The sequence below is a fragment of the Puma concolor genome, chromosome B3, assembly GCF_028749965.1.
Source record: "Puma concolor isolate L17-30 chromosome B3, mPumCon1.1.hap2, whole genome shotgun sequence".
Taxonomy (NCBI): Eukaryota; Metazoa; Chordata; class Mammalia; order Carnivora; family Felidae; genus Puma; species Puma concolor.
The window spans coordinates 50,045,381-50,060,711 of NC_141672.1; the positions used below are offsets into that span (position 1 = coordinate 50,045,381).

General features: G+C 46.0%; 1 protein-coding gene and 1 long non-coding RNA gene across 2 annotated transcripts in view; both read left to right on the forward strand.

Moving 5' to 3' along the window:
- The first annotated feature begins 843 nt into the window (after positions 1–843).
- On the forward strand, positions 844–4,518 carry LOC147579965 (uncharacterized). Its single transcript, XR_015251855.1, has 2 exons — positions 844–1,191; positions 4,259–4,518. It is a non-coding gene; the product is annotated as an uncharacterized LOC147579965 (long non-coding RNA).
- A 1,846-nt stretch (positions 4,519–6,364) lies between these two features.
- NIN (ninein) overlaps positions 6,365–15,331 on the forward strand; it is a 101,154-nt gene continuing 92,187 nt past the window's right edge. The window contains exons 1-2 of the mRNA XM_086708526.1: positions 6,365–6,544; positions 7,025–7,078. The gene's annotated coding sequence lies outside the window, so the exon portion shown is untranslated. The remainder of the gene's footprint in view (positions 6,545–7,024; positions 7,079–15,331) is intronic.

Below are 15,331 nucleotides of genomic sequence, written 5' to 3' on the forward strand. Positions count from 1 at the left end.
AGGGCTGTGGCAGAGCTGTGGTCTTAAGGGATGCAACCAGCCTACAGAGACCCTATAGGGGGTAAGCTGGCCAAATAAATACCCCAATCTCATGCCCCTTCATTCCTCCAATCTTTTGCCAGTGACCCCATGAGCTGAACCTAATGGGAAGCCAGGTGCAAAAGGGCCCCTTTATGCAGTACATCTAAGCTGGCCTCTTAGGTCATGGGGCAGGTGGAGAAGGGCAGAGAGGGCATCCAGAGGGACAAACAGAGGCTCTCCAGCACACCCACCTACCTATTCCCCCCGTCTCTCTCTCTCTCTCTCTCTCTCTCTCTCTCTCTCACACACACACACACACACACAGAATTTGCCTGTTCTTGACTTTGACCTCAGAACAGACACACATAAAATAGTCCCTAATTTTTCTCTCTGTTGATCTTGTTTTCTTTTATCTTATTTATAGTTTAGGGACCCAGAGATAGGCTGATGATGTTGCTCATCACACAGCCTATCAATAATCAAGAATCGGAAAAAATATATTTTTATTTTTTATTAAAGTCTGGGTGTGGTATCTGGGCATCGCCACAGTAGCCCCCAAAACCCCACCCTCTAAGATGGCATTTTTTTTTTGTAGACTGAAATATGACTCACAGAGCTCACTACCATAAAATTTATCATCACTTACACCTCCATACTTTGGTGGAAAGAGCTCTAATTTATATCCCATACCCATTTTCTCCCAATTGAAAACAAAATACAAATCAAAGATTTATGTGGGTTTTTTTTTTTTTTTGGTAATAGCATATTTAATTTCTTTCTCATCAATCCAAAAATGCCCTCATTATTCAGTTTACTCCCAAATGTCCTCATTATTGGAAGCCATGCTCTCTTACTATTGGTCTCATTTTCTGTTTCTGAAATGGTCATTTTCCTCCCAAGCAGCTTTGGCCTGGTTCAGAATAGGAAGCGCTGCAAAATGTGCAGATTGAAGACAAACGGTCACTCAGTTACTTCAAGGTCTTTGAGATTAATCATTGGAAAGCAACATCCTGGTCTTTGGGATGCTGGCAGGAGCTGATGCGGGTGCGATGAAGGATAGATGATGGAGAAGAACCACTTGCACAATCCCCAGAGGACAGGCCTTCTGGGCCCCTAGCCCTCTCTCTGCTGGGTGCCCTGCAGACCCAGATACAGCCGAGCACAAAACAGGTAGGCTGTGGGAGCACGCAGTAACAAATGGCCTGCAGGGCTGTCGTTGCTATGTATTAAAATTGTATATTTTAGACTATTGTCTTCTGAAATTTTATTTTTAAGATACTATTCGGGGGGGGGGGGTCCCAAGGTTTTGGAGGGTGGTGATTTTTAAAAATATCTTGAAACACTGTTTCATTTTGAGGCAGCTGTTTGCATCATCCACAAACCCTCCCGGAAGGCAAGTGCCAAGGGTGGTCAGTCCAGCCTGAGGAGTCTGATGCAATCACTGTGAGATCAACTTGAGCAAGGCCCCCAACCGTCACAAATTCCTTGTGATAAGGAACAGGGTTAGATGCACTTAGAATCTTCTTCTTGTTCTAACATTGCACTGTGGGTAGAGTAGCCATTGGCCACATGTGACTACTCTGAATTGAGACGTGCTGTCAGTACCAAATACTCACCACATTCAAAGACTTAGTACAAACACTAATGTAAGTTATATCGTTAAAAAGTTTTGATATTGGTTACATGTTGAAATGATAAAAATTTGAGTTTGTATTCGGTTAAATAAAACATAACAATTCTACTAACTCACTGTTTAAAATGTGGTTACTAGAAATTTTGGAGTTATACATGTGACAAATACTTGTATTACATTTCTATTGGACAGAACTATTTTTAAAATTTATTCAGTTGTTACCTATTTTAAAATATAGGTTTCTGGATTCCAATGTCTTTTGGATGCACATCAAAGTCTAGAAAACTTAAAGGAGTCTTGCTTGGGAAAAAATATTACATCATTTTCCACTCAAAAGTCTTTTTTTTAAAAAGGTAAAAATGTCATGTCATGTTGGCTAAGTGTTCAAGAGATTGTGAGGGGAAAGAACACCAATGTTTCTTAAACTAGAATTTCATTTTCTTTTACTTTGAGTGAAGCTGGAGTGTCAATCTTCGGGCACTTATAGTTTTTAGAACAGTAGAACATTTCCAGATTCCAGATACATGAAAATCGATCCTTGCCAAAGTGAAGAGCAGACCTCCTCCCCTGCCACGCACACAGGCAACATCTCTTCTCCATGTGAGCACCAACCAAGTGTTTGGAAAGCACCTAAATGCTCAATTCATGAGCTCCAGAAAGCACATGTCCAATAATCACTTCCTGCTGTGCATTACCCATTGGGTCAACTAAAAGACAGTAGACAGAGACAGGGTATCCAATATTCCTTAGGACTGATGAGCTGGGCAGAAAGAGCAGCACAGAGGAGATTCACAGGGGAGCACGTAAGAGTTGAGTAGAAGGAGGGTAGGTTGTCTGGAGACACTGAGCATCCATTCATCTGCAGGGATCAAGTGGATGCTTGCCTACCAGGAAGGATATCTAGGACCCGACACGGAAGCCTGTGGGCTGAATGACCTGACAGAAGCCATGTTTTAGGGGACTCATCCCTCTCTTCCCTCTCATGCTATATATGCATATCCTCCCAATTGGATTAGATTAGAATCCTGTGCTACCTCACATTATTCCCTTACTCTCTCCTGTGCATGTTTTTACTTCCCCAAGGGAGAATAATACATTCAAGGGCAAGAGCCAAAGTTGATGGTTCTTTTGAATATCTCATGATTTCCAGGACAGTAGTAGGCACAGACTATGTACTTAGTGCTTACTTTAAAATAATAATAATAATAATAATAATAATAATAATAATAGATTGTGCTGAATCCATGTATCCTCTTCTTTCATATATTTCATGAAGGAAAATGGAGAATCATAATTCCAAATGAGGGTTCTTCAGGGGCAAGAGTGTAAATCAGTTTGCCTTCTGTCTACTTCCTTGGCATCTTCCTGGGTTCTTAACCACCACCATTTTGTCACTGACACTTTCTCCTAGTCTTTGACTTACATATCTGGATGGAACCCAAATTTCCCCTTTCCTCCTTTCACCACCCATTTCCTTGGGTTCTTGGGGGACAATATGATGTCCCTTTCATCCAGACAGTCCCTGGCTTGGACTATGACTGATAATCCGCTTTAACATTGAGCCCCACCTGAGGCAGCTTTGCAACTTACCTGAAGTTTGTTCTGATTACTTCACATGGTCAGAGAAATAAGAAAAACATTTATTAAACAAGTGTAGAAGCAGCTGGGAGTTCTACAGCATGACAGAAGAGGTGTTTTGTTTTTGTTGTTGTTGTTTGTTTACTGTGCTGTAAGAAATAACTTACATCCAACTGTGACTTTGGGTTAGGGTAGAATGAGTTTGTTTACAACTATCTGCTTTCCTTGCCCAGGAAAAAAAAAAAAAAGATAACTCTGTAGATCCTGGGAAATTTACAAAGCCTGAATTTTCTTTCTCCTTTAAAAAAAAATTCATTTTTGTTGTTATGACTCTAAACTATTCATTACAAAGTTACTTCAAGAAGAAACCAGAATAAATTTCTCTTCCCTAGATTATTCCTTGGTTAACTTTTTAGAGCTTTTACTTGAGAAAGCCAGTCCAATACTGAAAAACATTGCAGAAAAGCCACTCAAAAACATCATCTACAAATACTTTAAGGATGCTGAGTCCCTGAACAAGGCTCTTTGTGGGAGTTAATATCAGAGGCAAATAAATTACAACAGATAAAAGTGAAATGTGGTCTGTAAAGGCTGGGTAAATGTTTATGCTTCTTTTCATTTTTCCTCCTATTGTATATAATGTAGAATTGGAGCTTAGCTACTATTTCTGCTGTTATCTTCATTTTTTTTTTAACAGAGAAAAGCTTAAGTGATAGGTTCTAAGGTAAGTCCTTGCTTTTTTGCAGTGACTCTAGACATACCAAGATTAACCTTCCACTCTGTGTAGCCTAAATTTCAGGCACATGGTATTAAATTATCTGCCTTGGTAGGATTATCCTTGCAAAGCTACACCACCAAGTCCTCATGCCTCACACTCTCCCCTCCTTTGTAGCAAGGCTGGGGGTTGAATGTGATTTCAAGTTTCTAGACCCAGCATTAACTCCGCCCCATTCACTCCTCTTAAGAAAGAGTATCTTGTGTTTCTCAAATCACACAACCCCCACCAATTCTGACCTTTCTCTACAGGGAATGAATGCCACCTCCCACAACCCGTGGCTCCCAAGAACAATCCACACCTTAAGGATTCTTGCAGGTAAAAGGGATGCTTGGAGAGAGAACCAGTAGGATGAGGCTCCCATGGCAGAGATTAGGTGAAACAAAGAAACATCTCTTCATTCTTACCTTCTAAGACTGTTAGCTGTTTTCCTCCCCGATGAACATTCTTCTCTTATTTATGAGATGACACCTATGTAAGTATTCTGGCAACAAGTTAGTTATTCACTTAACAGCGTGTGTTGTATAATTATTACTGGATAGAACAACTGTGCACAAAGTACATGAGTGTGTGTGTGTGTGTGTGCGCGCGCGCGCGTGCACAGGAGTATTAAAAAAGGGTGGGGGGAGGAGTATGTATTGCAAGAAGAGAGTTTGGTTCTAAAATAAGGCAGAACTGTTTTAATTTTTTTTTATGTTTATCTTTGAGAGAGACAGAGCACGAGCAGGGGAAGGGCAGAGAGAGGGAGACGCAGAATCGGAAGTAGGCTCCAGACTCTGAGCTGTCACAGAGCTTGATGTGGGGCTCAAACCCACCAACGGTGAGATCATGACCTGAGGCGAAGTGACTGAGCCACCCAGGCGCCCCAAGACAGATGTTTTAAATAACAAACTTTTAGTTAGGGCACAACTATAGATTCACATTAAGTTTTAAGAAATAGTAGAGAGTAATCCCTTATAGACCTTCTACCCAATGGTAATATTTTGAATAACTGTAGCACAATGTCACAACCAGGAAACTGACATTAATACGATCCTAGGGCCTAATTCAAACGTCACTAATTTTACATATATTCATTTGTGTATTTGGTTTGGTACAATTTTGTCACATGTGTAATCTGCTTTTGAAGCTCAGCTGTGTTATGTACTAGCTGCAAGATCCTGAGCAAGCTCCCTAGTTTTTCTGAGGCCCAGTTTCCCCATCTGCAAAATGGGCATCATAAGGTCTGTCTCCTAAAGGTGGTGCGAGGATTAGGTAAGATCATTTCTGCTAAGTTTCCAGCACACTGGGTTCTCATTGAATGATAGGTTCCTTCCTGTCTACCCCTCGTTCTTTCAGTAGCAAGGGAAGAGTCTCCAGTTTCTTGCTGAAATAACCAGACTTGTGGGTTATAATAAATCAGGCGGCTTCTTCTTCCAGGCCAACACATTGAACTCTGCTGTTGGAAGAGAGCACAGTGGATGTCACCTGCCCTCAGCTGCTGCTTCTTGGCTTGGGCTTAAGATCCTGTTTGCATCCAGATCAGAAGTGTAGAGATGGGGGCGGGAGGAGTGAAAAAGGAGAGCATTTGGGGGAGCTGTGGAGTAGGGGTAGGAGGTGGTACACAGTGAACAATCGCTGGCTGGAGAACAACCAACTCCAAGGAATCTCCGTCCTGTGTGGTTAGTGACTGAGGGCTGGATGTACCCGCGGAAGGCCTGATGCGGGTGGGAGCCTCTGAGAACATGGTGGGCAGGTGCGGAAGCCCGACTAGACCTGGTACGACGATCACACTTGTTCCAGAGTTCGGAGTGAAGTCTTAGAGCTCTTCGCTCTCCCGGGAGCCCTCTTCCAATGAGGGCCAAGGGCGCTCAAAGGCAGAGAAATCCAGGACCGCCTGGGGGCAAGAGAGGCACCTGAATCTCCACCTTAAGGTCCCGCTGTCTGGAGGCGGAGGCCTTTCCTCCACGCGCAGAGGTGGCTGGCTGGGTGTCTCAGGCGCAGCGGGGTGTGAGCGGCGCGCTCGCAAGGAGAGGCTAGAAGGCAGGGGGTGGAGGGGTGGGCGCACTAGCCCCTGCTTGACGGCGACCTGAGAGCGCCGATCCACCTGCGCCCCTAGAACCCTGCGTTTTCCAAGTTCAAATCTCCGAAGCGACCTCACAGCGTCACCCAGCAGCCAACCCTGGACCGGGCTCCCCCCGTGTTCCCGCTACCTGAGCAATCCCCGGAACCCGGGGCCCTGTACCCGTCCGGGTGGGGGCCGGGGGCGGACCCCGCGGGGGCCGGGACACCGCGTGGCGCTCCTCCCTCGGCCTCCCGGGCGCCGCGGGCCGCGGAGGAGGAGCCGCGCCCCGGCCGGCGTCGCCCTGGCTCCTCCTCCCCGCGCGGGCCCGGCCCTTCCTCCCCCGCGTCCGAAGCTCCGGGTGGCCGCGGCCGAGCCGGGAGCCGAGCGCGCTGGGCGCGGCTGTCCCGCCGCCGCCGCCGCCGCCTCCGAGCCCCGAGTGCGCCCGCGGCCATGGTCCCCGCGGCGGTGCCGGGCGCCTGAGCCCCGGGACGCGGTGAGCGAGGAGCCCGTTCCCGGGCCCCCCCCCGCCCCGCGGCCTGGCGGGGGGGGGGGGTGCGCGGAGGCCTCGCATTGCCCCCCGCGCCGTCGGCGAGGCCCTGAGCGCCCAGGGCGGACCCCGCACGGGGACCGGCTGGGGCTTCCCCTGGGGAGTGCGAGGTCGGGGCGCGCGGGGCGCTCCCGGCGTGGGGGGTAACGCGGCGGAGAGGGGGCGCCTTCGCGGGCGGGAGGAGGGGCGGGCCCGGGCGGCGCGGGCTGCGCTGCCGGGGGGCGGGCCGGCGGGCGGGGAGGATGCGCGCCGCGGCCCCGGAGAGCCGCGCTTTTGTACGAGCCGGCTCCTTACATATGGAAATGACGCTCGCGCGGCTCCCCGGCCGCGTCCTTTTGAAGGACGCCCGCCCGGAACCGCGGCGCCGGCTGCGAAGTATTGTCCCGCTTCTTGAGCCCTAACAAAGCGTCCCCCTTCGCTTTGCAGAGCGCTGGAGGCGGGCGGCCGGCGGTGCGGGCGCGACGGAGAGGCCGCCAGAAGGTAGGCGAGGGCGGCGGGGGCCGAGAGAGCGCGCTGCCTGGTGACACAATGGGGGTGTCCGCCGGTTCCGGGGGCGCGCCGGGCGGGCGGCTCCGAGACGCATCTGCAGCACCGCTTTGGCAGGGACCGCGGCGGCGCGCCCGCCCTCGGGCCGCTCATCCGGGGCTGGGATCCCCCGCCACCCCCGTGGTCCCAGCCCGCAGCCGCGAGCTGAAAGCGGCTACTGTGTGTGGACCCAGGAGCAGACTGGAGTCCCGGAGCGCGCCGAAAGGGTGGCGGTTCGGTTGCCTGAACCACCCTGGCAGCCTTGGGATTGAGAAGCTGAAGTGAACCTGTCTGGGGGAAACCCGAGGTGATGAGCCTGGGTGCTCGGAGCTGCGGAGTGCTGTTGGGGGCCCCGAATGGGGGAATTTTAGAAGGTGCGCGGGAGAAATGCACATAGAAAGACTTCCCGGGTGCAATTGCTAAAAACGAAGGGGAGAGAAAAAAATGACACTGGGTTATTGCCTGAAAGCCTTGATCGCCAGACCAGCGGAATGGAAGTGTGGAGTGCAGCGTTCCAGGGTTCCAAGGGCTGGGCTTCTTCGGCTACCAGACCGGTCCCTGACAAAAGGACAAAGCTGATGGAAACACTTTCCTGTCGAAAGCTCTTTCTGTGAAGGTGAAAGCGAGATAGGAAGAGACGTTTTCCTAGCCTCTGCCCTGACAAACCCAGGTTAAGGTGCACGTGAAACAGGAGCTGGAAAGCTACCCTACCACGTACCTTGTTTTGACAACTTAGCTATAATGGGATCTTATGCCTTGTTAACAGGGGCAGGGGAATTCCTGAGATGGACTTGCCATACAATTTCTGAGTTTTTGAAATCAAAACAGATTGCGTAGTTGTCTTTTGTGACTGACATGGTAGCTTTTTTGGATTAGAATCCTGATAAAGTCCATCATGGTGCATGGGCTAAGTTCCTGAGGCCATGGACGATTTCTCGGTTGGGCTCCCTTAAATATGTTAACATAAATTAATCCTGCTGCTTTCCAGAGGCTTGACAGTCTACAAGGAAATGTATTTTTTCTGTGTCAGCTTAATTTTATCTTGAATCTTCTCTAGTGGCTAGCGTAGGGGTGGATGACCTGAAATATTGGCAGATCTTGCCCTGGAGTTGGGGGGGGGGTGTGTTTGTGATAATTTCCAGACTGTGTGTAAAAGTAACATTACAGGCTGGCTGAAAAACCAGTTTGTTGTAGTCTCTTCAGCTGTTGTCATTGTTTCTTAGGAAGAGTGACCTCCTGGGGAGTTTATTTGCAGGTTTGTTTATTTCCACCTGTTCTCTGGTGATTCCTTAGGGGAAAGCCTTCTGAACCCCCCCCCCCCCCATAGGTAAAGGGTAGGACTTACAGATGTTCCAAATGTGTTGGACATCAACAGAGATATTGCCACGGCAGGAGAAAGCTTTAGAGGGCAATGGAAAGGAAGCCATCAGGGGTACAGTCTTTGCATTAAAATGTCACGGATCAGTCATTTTAATAGGCACTTGCTCAGAATAGCCGGTGTCTTTCTTCTTGTCCTTTTTCCATTTTAGATATGTGATGACCCTTAGTATTAAAAGATGTTAACTGTCACAGAGGGGGACAACAGGGCACCAGTGAATTCTGAACAGCCAACCTTAATTTAATAGGCAATATTCTTATCGTAAGTCAAATGTTGTTAAAATAAATTGTTTTAAATGTCACTGCAAATGACTTTCTAAACTAACATTTCACCAATCTTGACGCTTCCATTTTGTGTTGGTAACAAAAATGCATTTTATCAGTCTTACCTTGAAAAAGGGTTGGCAAGTTTAGCCAGAGTATTCAGGTGGGATTCAAGCTGCCTAAAGCCTTCTCTCGGGGCGGGGGGGGGGGGGGGGGGGGGGGGGGGTTTGTTTTTATAGATGCCAGTTCATCTGTAAGCCAATAAATTATGTGGTTTGAATTCTCGCTATTGAGCTTGCATCTGTTGGGCAGAGGCTTGTGGAGAGACTGAGGCTTACAAAAAGATGTCCTTATCTTATTTACGAATAAAATAGAACTTGAAAAAGATTATGGGAATGTAGAAGCAAGCAACTTTTTTTTTTTTTTTGAAATTAGGACACTTCTTTGTTGCAGTGTATATCAGCAGTTAATCATTTATTCAAACTTTTGGGTGGAAAAATTACGAAGTGTTTGTGTTCTAATGTCCACATATAAAACAAAGGTGGGAAAACCTGGTTTATAGATGAGGGAAGGGAAGCTCTTCCTCCGGGAACTGGAGTCATAGCCGCAGGCATTCTGAATTAATTCAGGTACATGCGGCTTGAGAAGTGAATGTTGTTATAGGCAGTCTCTTTTCAGAAAGTAACAGGGGTGCCTGGGTGGCTCAGTCGGTGAAGTGTTGGACTCTTGGTCTCAGCTCAGGTCATGATCTCATGGTTTGTGAGATGACAGTGGAGAGCCTGCTTGGGATTCTCTCTCAGCCTCTTCCCACTCTCTCTCTCTCTCAAAATAAATAAATAAACAAACCTGTAGCTCTGTTTTCTGCTTCTGTAATTTTACTTACTAGCGGATTACAGGTTACCGAAGCTACAAGGTGCTAGCCTAATGATTTTTATTCCTCCAGCTGCCCTGAGTTAACCACCTGATTGGTAATCCACATAGCCATTAGGTTTAACAAAAGCTTGTGTTTGGTACACCACAATATACTAGATATTAAAATCCTAAAACCTTTTTTAATGTTTAATGTAGAATAAATGCTAGTAGGACATCCTTAGTTAAATTCAGTTTTATAGTGTAGATTAACAGAGGTTATTTTCTTTCATATTTATTTAATGTGACTTTTTTTTTTTTTTTTTTTTTCTGTGCAGTGGCATTTAAACTTTGGTGTTCTCTCTTTATGCCATGATTTTGTTCTGGGTGATATTCTTGTGCTTGCAGTATCCAGCTAGAAGTGAGATACTCTCTGAACCGAGAGGAGGCTGCCTGACAGGAGTCATTTTGATGAGTAGCCATAGTTTTTGGCAGAAATATTTTATACAAATGTAATGTAAATACAGATATATAGATATGTAGATGAAAAAAGACTGTTGCTTTTTCTATTAAGCTCTTCCTGAACTTGAATTTATTCTTGTCACTATTTCATTTTATACTGAAATGAGTCCAAAATGTTAAGGCTGGAGATCTTTGCAATTGAAGTGTTTGCAGAAAAGAGGGAAGAAGAAACATTTTAATTTGATCATTGGCATTATGAGACTCTGACTTGCCAAATGGTGAAAACTTAAAGGCATGAATGAAAAGCTTTCTCTAAGCAGGATTTGTCCATGTTCACCATTTTGGTTATAAAGTAACTAAATTAGTCACTTGGTGGCCACTGCCTGGTCCGCGGACCCCCAACAGCTATGTCTGAACACAAATCTGAAAGCATCTATTATGATACCTAAGGAAAGCGGCCGAGCCAGGAGGGGCCTCCAGACATTCCACATAGCTGTTCAGCTGCTGGACCATCTGGAGGGAAATAAAAGGCCTGGGCGAGGGGCTCTGGCATTGTGCTCATTTATTATTTGGTTTTCCCTTGCCAGACTTTGTCCCTTTTTCACTCCCTCTGGCCCAGAGCAGACGTCCCCTTTGGCTGGGGTGCCATTCTTACAAGCTCCTTTCTGTGTACCTTGGATGCTGGAAAGTTCATAAGTTCATGTATCCACTTCATGTTGGCCTTATGTTGGGGACTTCATTATTCCAGCTGGACCTCCACCTATGTCTTTTCCAGGCCCAGTTGGCCCTGATTTCATCAGCCGGGGTTGCCAAGTGGAGCGCAAGGACACAGATCGGTAATGGCCATACCCGTCAGGGTCTGCACATTTTGGCAGCCTTGTTTGGAGTTATTTGGAAGGAAACTGTTCCAAATAGTTCTCATTATGGGTGGTTATTCGGTGGTAAATGTTGTGATTAATGGCTCGGTGCATTTGCCTCTTATTTAACCATCCTTAGTTAAAACTCCAAAATATTGCTTGCACCGACCGTTCTTTTCCAAAGGAATTGTAAAGGCTTCTGTCAGTTTGATTGGGAAAGTAGATGGCGAAGAGGGGCCACGACCTGTGGGAGGCTTTATGAAACTGGAGTTATTCTTGGCAATTTGAAGGAGGGTTTATTACTCAAAGCCCAGCTCTCCGCATCTCTGAGTAAGATTTCTGTCACTGGTGGGTATAGGTAGACTTAAACTATGGAAAGCATTGATTGCACAGACCAGACATACTTAAGCATTTTGAGGAAGTAATTTAACAATTATCAATTTCTGTACTGTGCCCACTGTTGAAGATATGGAACTCTCCGTGGTCATTTTTATACAAAATTTTATTTCTTCTTTGCCCTAAATCCCAAAACTGCTTTGGAAAAAAGAGAATGCTCATTCCATACCTCTCTAGTGCCTTGTAATTATTCAGTAAGTGGATTAAGAGAGGTAGGGAGGAAGAAACCCCATCCTTCCCCACTCCAATTTGGAGGGGTTTGTGGCCATCAGGCTTTCGCGGTGGTTTCTGGGACTTTAGTGGTTAGCTGATTAACACAGAAAGGTGGAGATAAGTGATTTGCCAGTGATGTCCTGTTCATGTGTTCTGTGTGCATCCACAGGACTGAGAGATAGTATAATTTAGAGTCAGACCAGAGTTCTGATCTCCACTTCATCCCCATATTAGCACCGTATCCTTGGAGAAGTTGCTTAATTTTGCCAAGCCCCAATTTCTGCATCTTAAATGGGAATATGGTGTCTACTTTAAAGAATTAGAAGGATTAAATGAGATCATTTATGTAAAGTACTCAACGTAGGCCAGACTTAGGTAGATGTTCAGGAGTTAAAAAAAAATAAAAGTTTCTTCTTAACTCCCAACAATATTTCAGCCTTTCTCCTTTTGATTGATGTTAAATTTATCAATAATCTGCCTTTAAAAGTGGAAGAAGCCCTGAGCCTTACCTGCCACCATTGACCATTTAGTGATATAACAGCGTTTGTATACATAATACCTGGCCTGTGCTTTCTTGCTCTCCCAATGGCATTCCGCAGTTCCCGCTTTGCTTCTCTGAAAGCAGATCTAGGGCTGCTTGACTTCAGTTCACCCCGCCTTTGTCAGTCACAAGTATCTTCTTGGTGGTTTTCTCAATTCCCGTCTTGTATCAACTTTCTCTGGGGTCATCCTCTCACTTGCTTGCCATCTTTAACCCTCAGGACAGCCCTTCCAGATGGGTATTATTATTCCCATTCTATAAACAAGGGGACTTGGGACAGTGGTTTAGTACAGATTCTCTTCCGAAGTCACATCCTATAACCACCCCTCTCAAAAAAAAAAAAAATTACAGCCGAAGTTTATGAATCCATTGGTTTAATTACTAACTCCTTAATCAAACTCCGGACAGTTCTAGATGCTACAGGTTGGCAGTGGGTTCTGGCTTTCTGCTTCTGCTTAGTGATATCCAAGATGGAAAATGCCTTTGACAAAAGGGGTCAGATGGGGGAAGGAGAGGTGTGCTTGTGGAAGAAAGGGCATTTCAGAATCTTCATAGGCTCATTTCATCACTCATTCAGGGTAAGGTTCCACTCATGGAATCTCCCTACACTGAGTCAGTGTCTGGTGTGAGGAACAGACTGTGCTATGCATTTGGGGGAGGATATAAAAGAAATAAGTTGTGGACCTTGTCCTTACGGAAATTTATGCCAAGCAGGGAGAAAAAAAAATTCTTGCACATGAAATTACGAACATTTGGGGAATAATATCAACCAGAAAAAAAGAATGCACTCTGTGCCAAACGAGGACTGACAACTTGTCACCATATGTAACATCTTCTGGATGTTTCCGTATGCTCATTTGTTCCACAGGGTTGAGGCTGTTTTCCCCCTCCAGTCAAAAGAATGTTCTCCAAAGCATAGCGTCTTGGGAAGGAGGGAGATGAAAAAAAAAGAGATAAATAAGGAAAGCTGCTGTGAAATGAAAGAGATTTGATTTAGTGAAAAATCCAATGACCTCCCAAAGAGCAGGGCATGATAGCTTATTGAATCCAAAGCCATGGATGAGATCAGGACTTCTCAGTACATTATGAGTTTTATGGTCCCCTTTCATTGGTCTCAATGAACCAATCCCCATGCCTTAAAAATAAAAAGGGGAAATTTTTGAATTCTTTCACTTTTGAGGGTTTTTTTTAATATGCAAAATCAAGTAAAAGTGGAATTGTCTGCCTTTTATGAAGTTGGTCAGATTATGTATAGCCCAGGGGACTGTAAAATTCAGAGTGAGTCTGAGAGTCACTGCAACCTTGAAAATCCCAGGGCCCCTGGGGAGTCTCAGATCCTAGGCGACAACAAACTGACAGACTCTAACGGAGTCTCATTAGCCAGGCATTGGTCTTGTCTAAATTCCTAACTTCTGTGGCTTCGCTTAACACCTTGGTGTTTCTTTTCTGATGCTCTGATGTTTATATCGCACTCTCAACTTATTTTGAAAACATTTGCATGGTGATTAGTTAACCCAACAGACCAATCCTGGGAAGGCAGCCAGAACCGACAGCACCTTAGTAATAGAAAAGCTGAGAATTAAAAGACCCCGAGACCAGGAGCCTGGACCTAAATGGTGCTGCTTTGCCTTAATGAGTGGCCCCAGTACGAATTGAGTAGTGGCCTTGAGTAGTGGCTGAGCTGTTTGAAAACACCTTGAGTCTACCTCATTGTGCTGAAACTCCAGGTGGTCATGGTTGCGTTTTAGCTTGTAATGTTTTGGACAGCTGCCTGTGGGAAGAAAACAGCACAGCCTAGAGCAGCACTGATGTGTTATGGAAGCCTCTCTCATTTACAGTTCTGGCCACGTTCAACACCTGAACTGGTGTGTCGCCCGTGTTGCCCATCTGCTATATGCACATCGCCCGTGAGTTAGAGAGTTTTCTTACTCAGGGCTTTTGTTAAAGGTGCTGCTTTGAAAACTGGGATGATGTTTGCCGGGGGCTGGGGCAGGGGGCAATGGGAAGTTGTTCTACAGTGGGTACAAAGTCACGCAAGATGAAAACATTCTAGAGATCCGCTGTACAACAGTGCACGTTTAGTGAAGAAGACGGTTGTGCGCACTTAAAATTTTGTTAATAAATTTTTGTTAGGTTAGATTTCACGTTATGTATTTTTTATCACAGTAAAAAAAATATATGGGCAAGATAAATAAATTTTTTGAAAGTGCTGCTTTTTATAGTCAAGGAGCTGGTGCTGAGAGCCTGGTTTAGATGGCTGAGGTCATTGTCTCAGGGGTCTAGGTTGTGTTTGGCTTCCGTTGCGTCATGGTGAAGGTAGCTTCAGACGTGCACATTTCAGGCTCTCATCAGAAGACCCAACACATTAAAAATGAATTCTTGCGCAACCAAAGAAACCCCCAGATTTCACTCTTAAAATATGAGGTACCTAGAATTTTATGATGTCTGTTTTTAGCAGAAGTGATTCTGAGTTAATCATGAGCCTGTGTTTTTATTGATCCCATGGAAGGTGGAGAAATGGGAAGCCTGGGGTTGGGGGTTGAAAAGAAGGAAGACAGGGGCGCCTGGGTGGCGCAGTCGGTTAAGCGTCCGACTTCAGCCAGGTCACGATCTCGCGGTCCGTGAGTTCGAGCCCCGCGTCGGGCTCTGGGCTGATGGCTCGGAGCCTGGAGCCTGTTTCCGATTCTGTGTCTCCCTCTGTCTCTGCTCCTCCCCCGTTCATGCTCTGTCTCTGTCTGTCCCATAAATAAATAAAAACGTTGAAAAAAAAATTTAAAAAAAAAAAAAAAAGAAAAGAAGGAAGACAGACTAACCATGTGCACAGACATGAGGTGGTCTGGATAATGGAGGTTCCCTGAGACTCTGTATGATTCATATGGTCTGTGGCTCCTCTGAAGCTCATAGTCTGAAAGGTTGGAATAGTGTTTTCCCCTTTCTCTAGGCAATTAGGCATTGCCTAAAACCCCCAGGGACTAAAGCCAGCTTCAGGGAATACCCTTCCTGTCACACCTCACGTAATTGCACCAGTGAAGTTTAATTGCACTGCCTTTGGGGGAACTTGTGTAAAAGGCATTGTGTCTCATGTAAACAGGGAGGTGGTTTTGTGTTGTATCGGACATATTCATCTAGTGCCTCTTGCTGCAAGCCTCCATGCTAACTGTGATGGGGGGCATCTAGGCTGAGCCAAGTGGAACTAGATAGCGTGGCCACAGCGGTGGCTTGCGACATCTGGGCAGGTGGTCTGGAGCT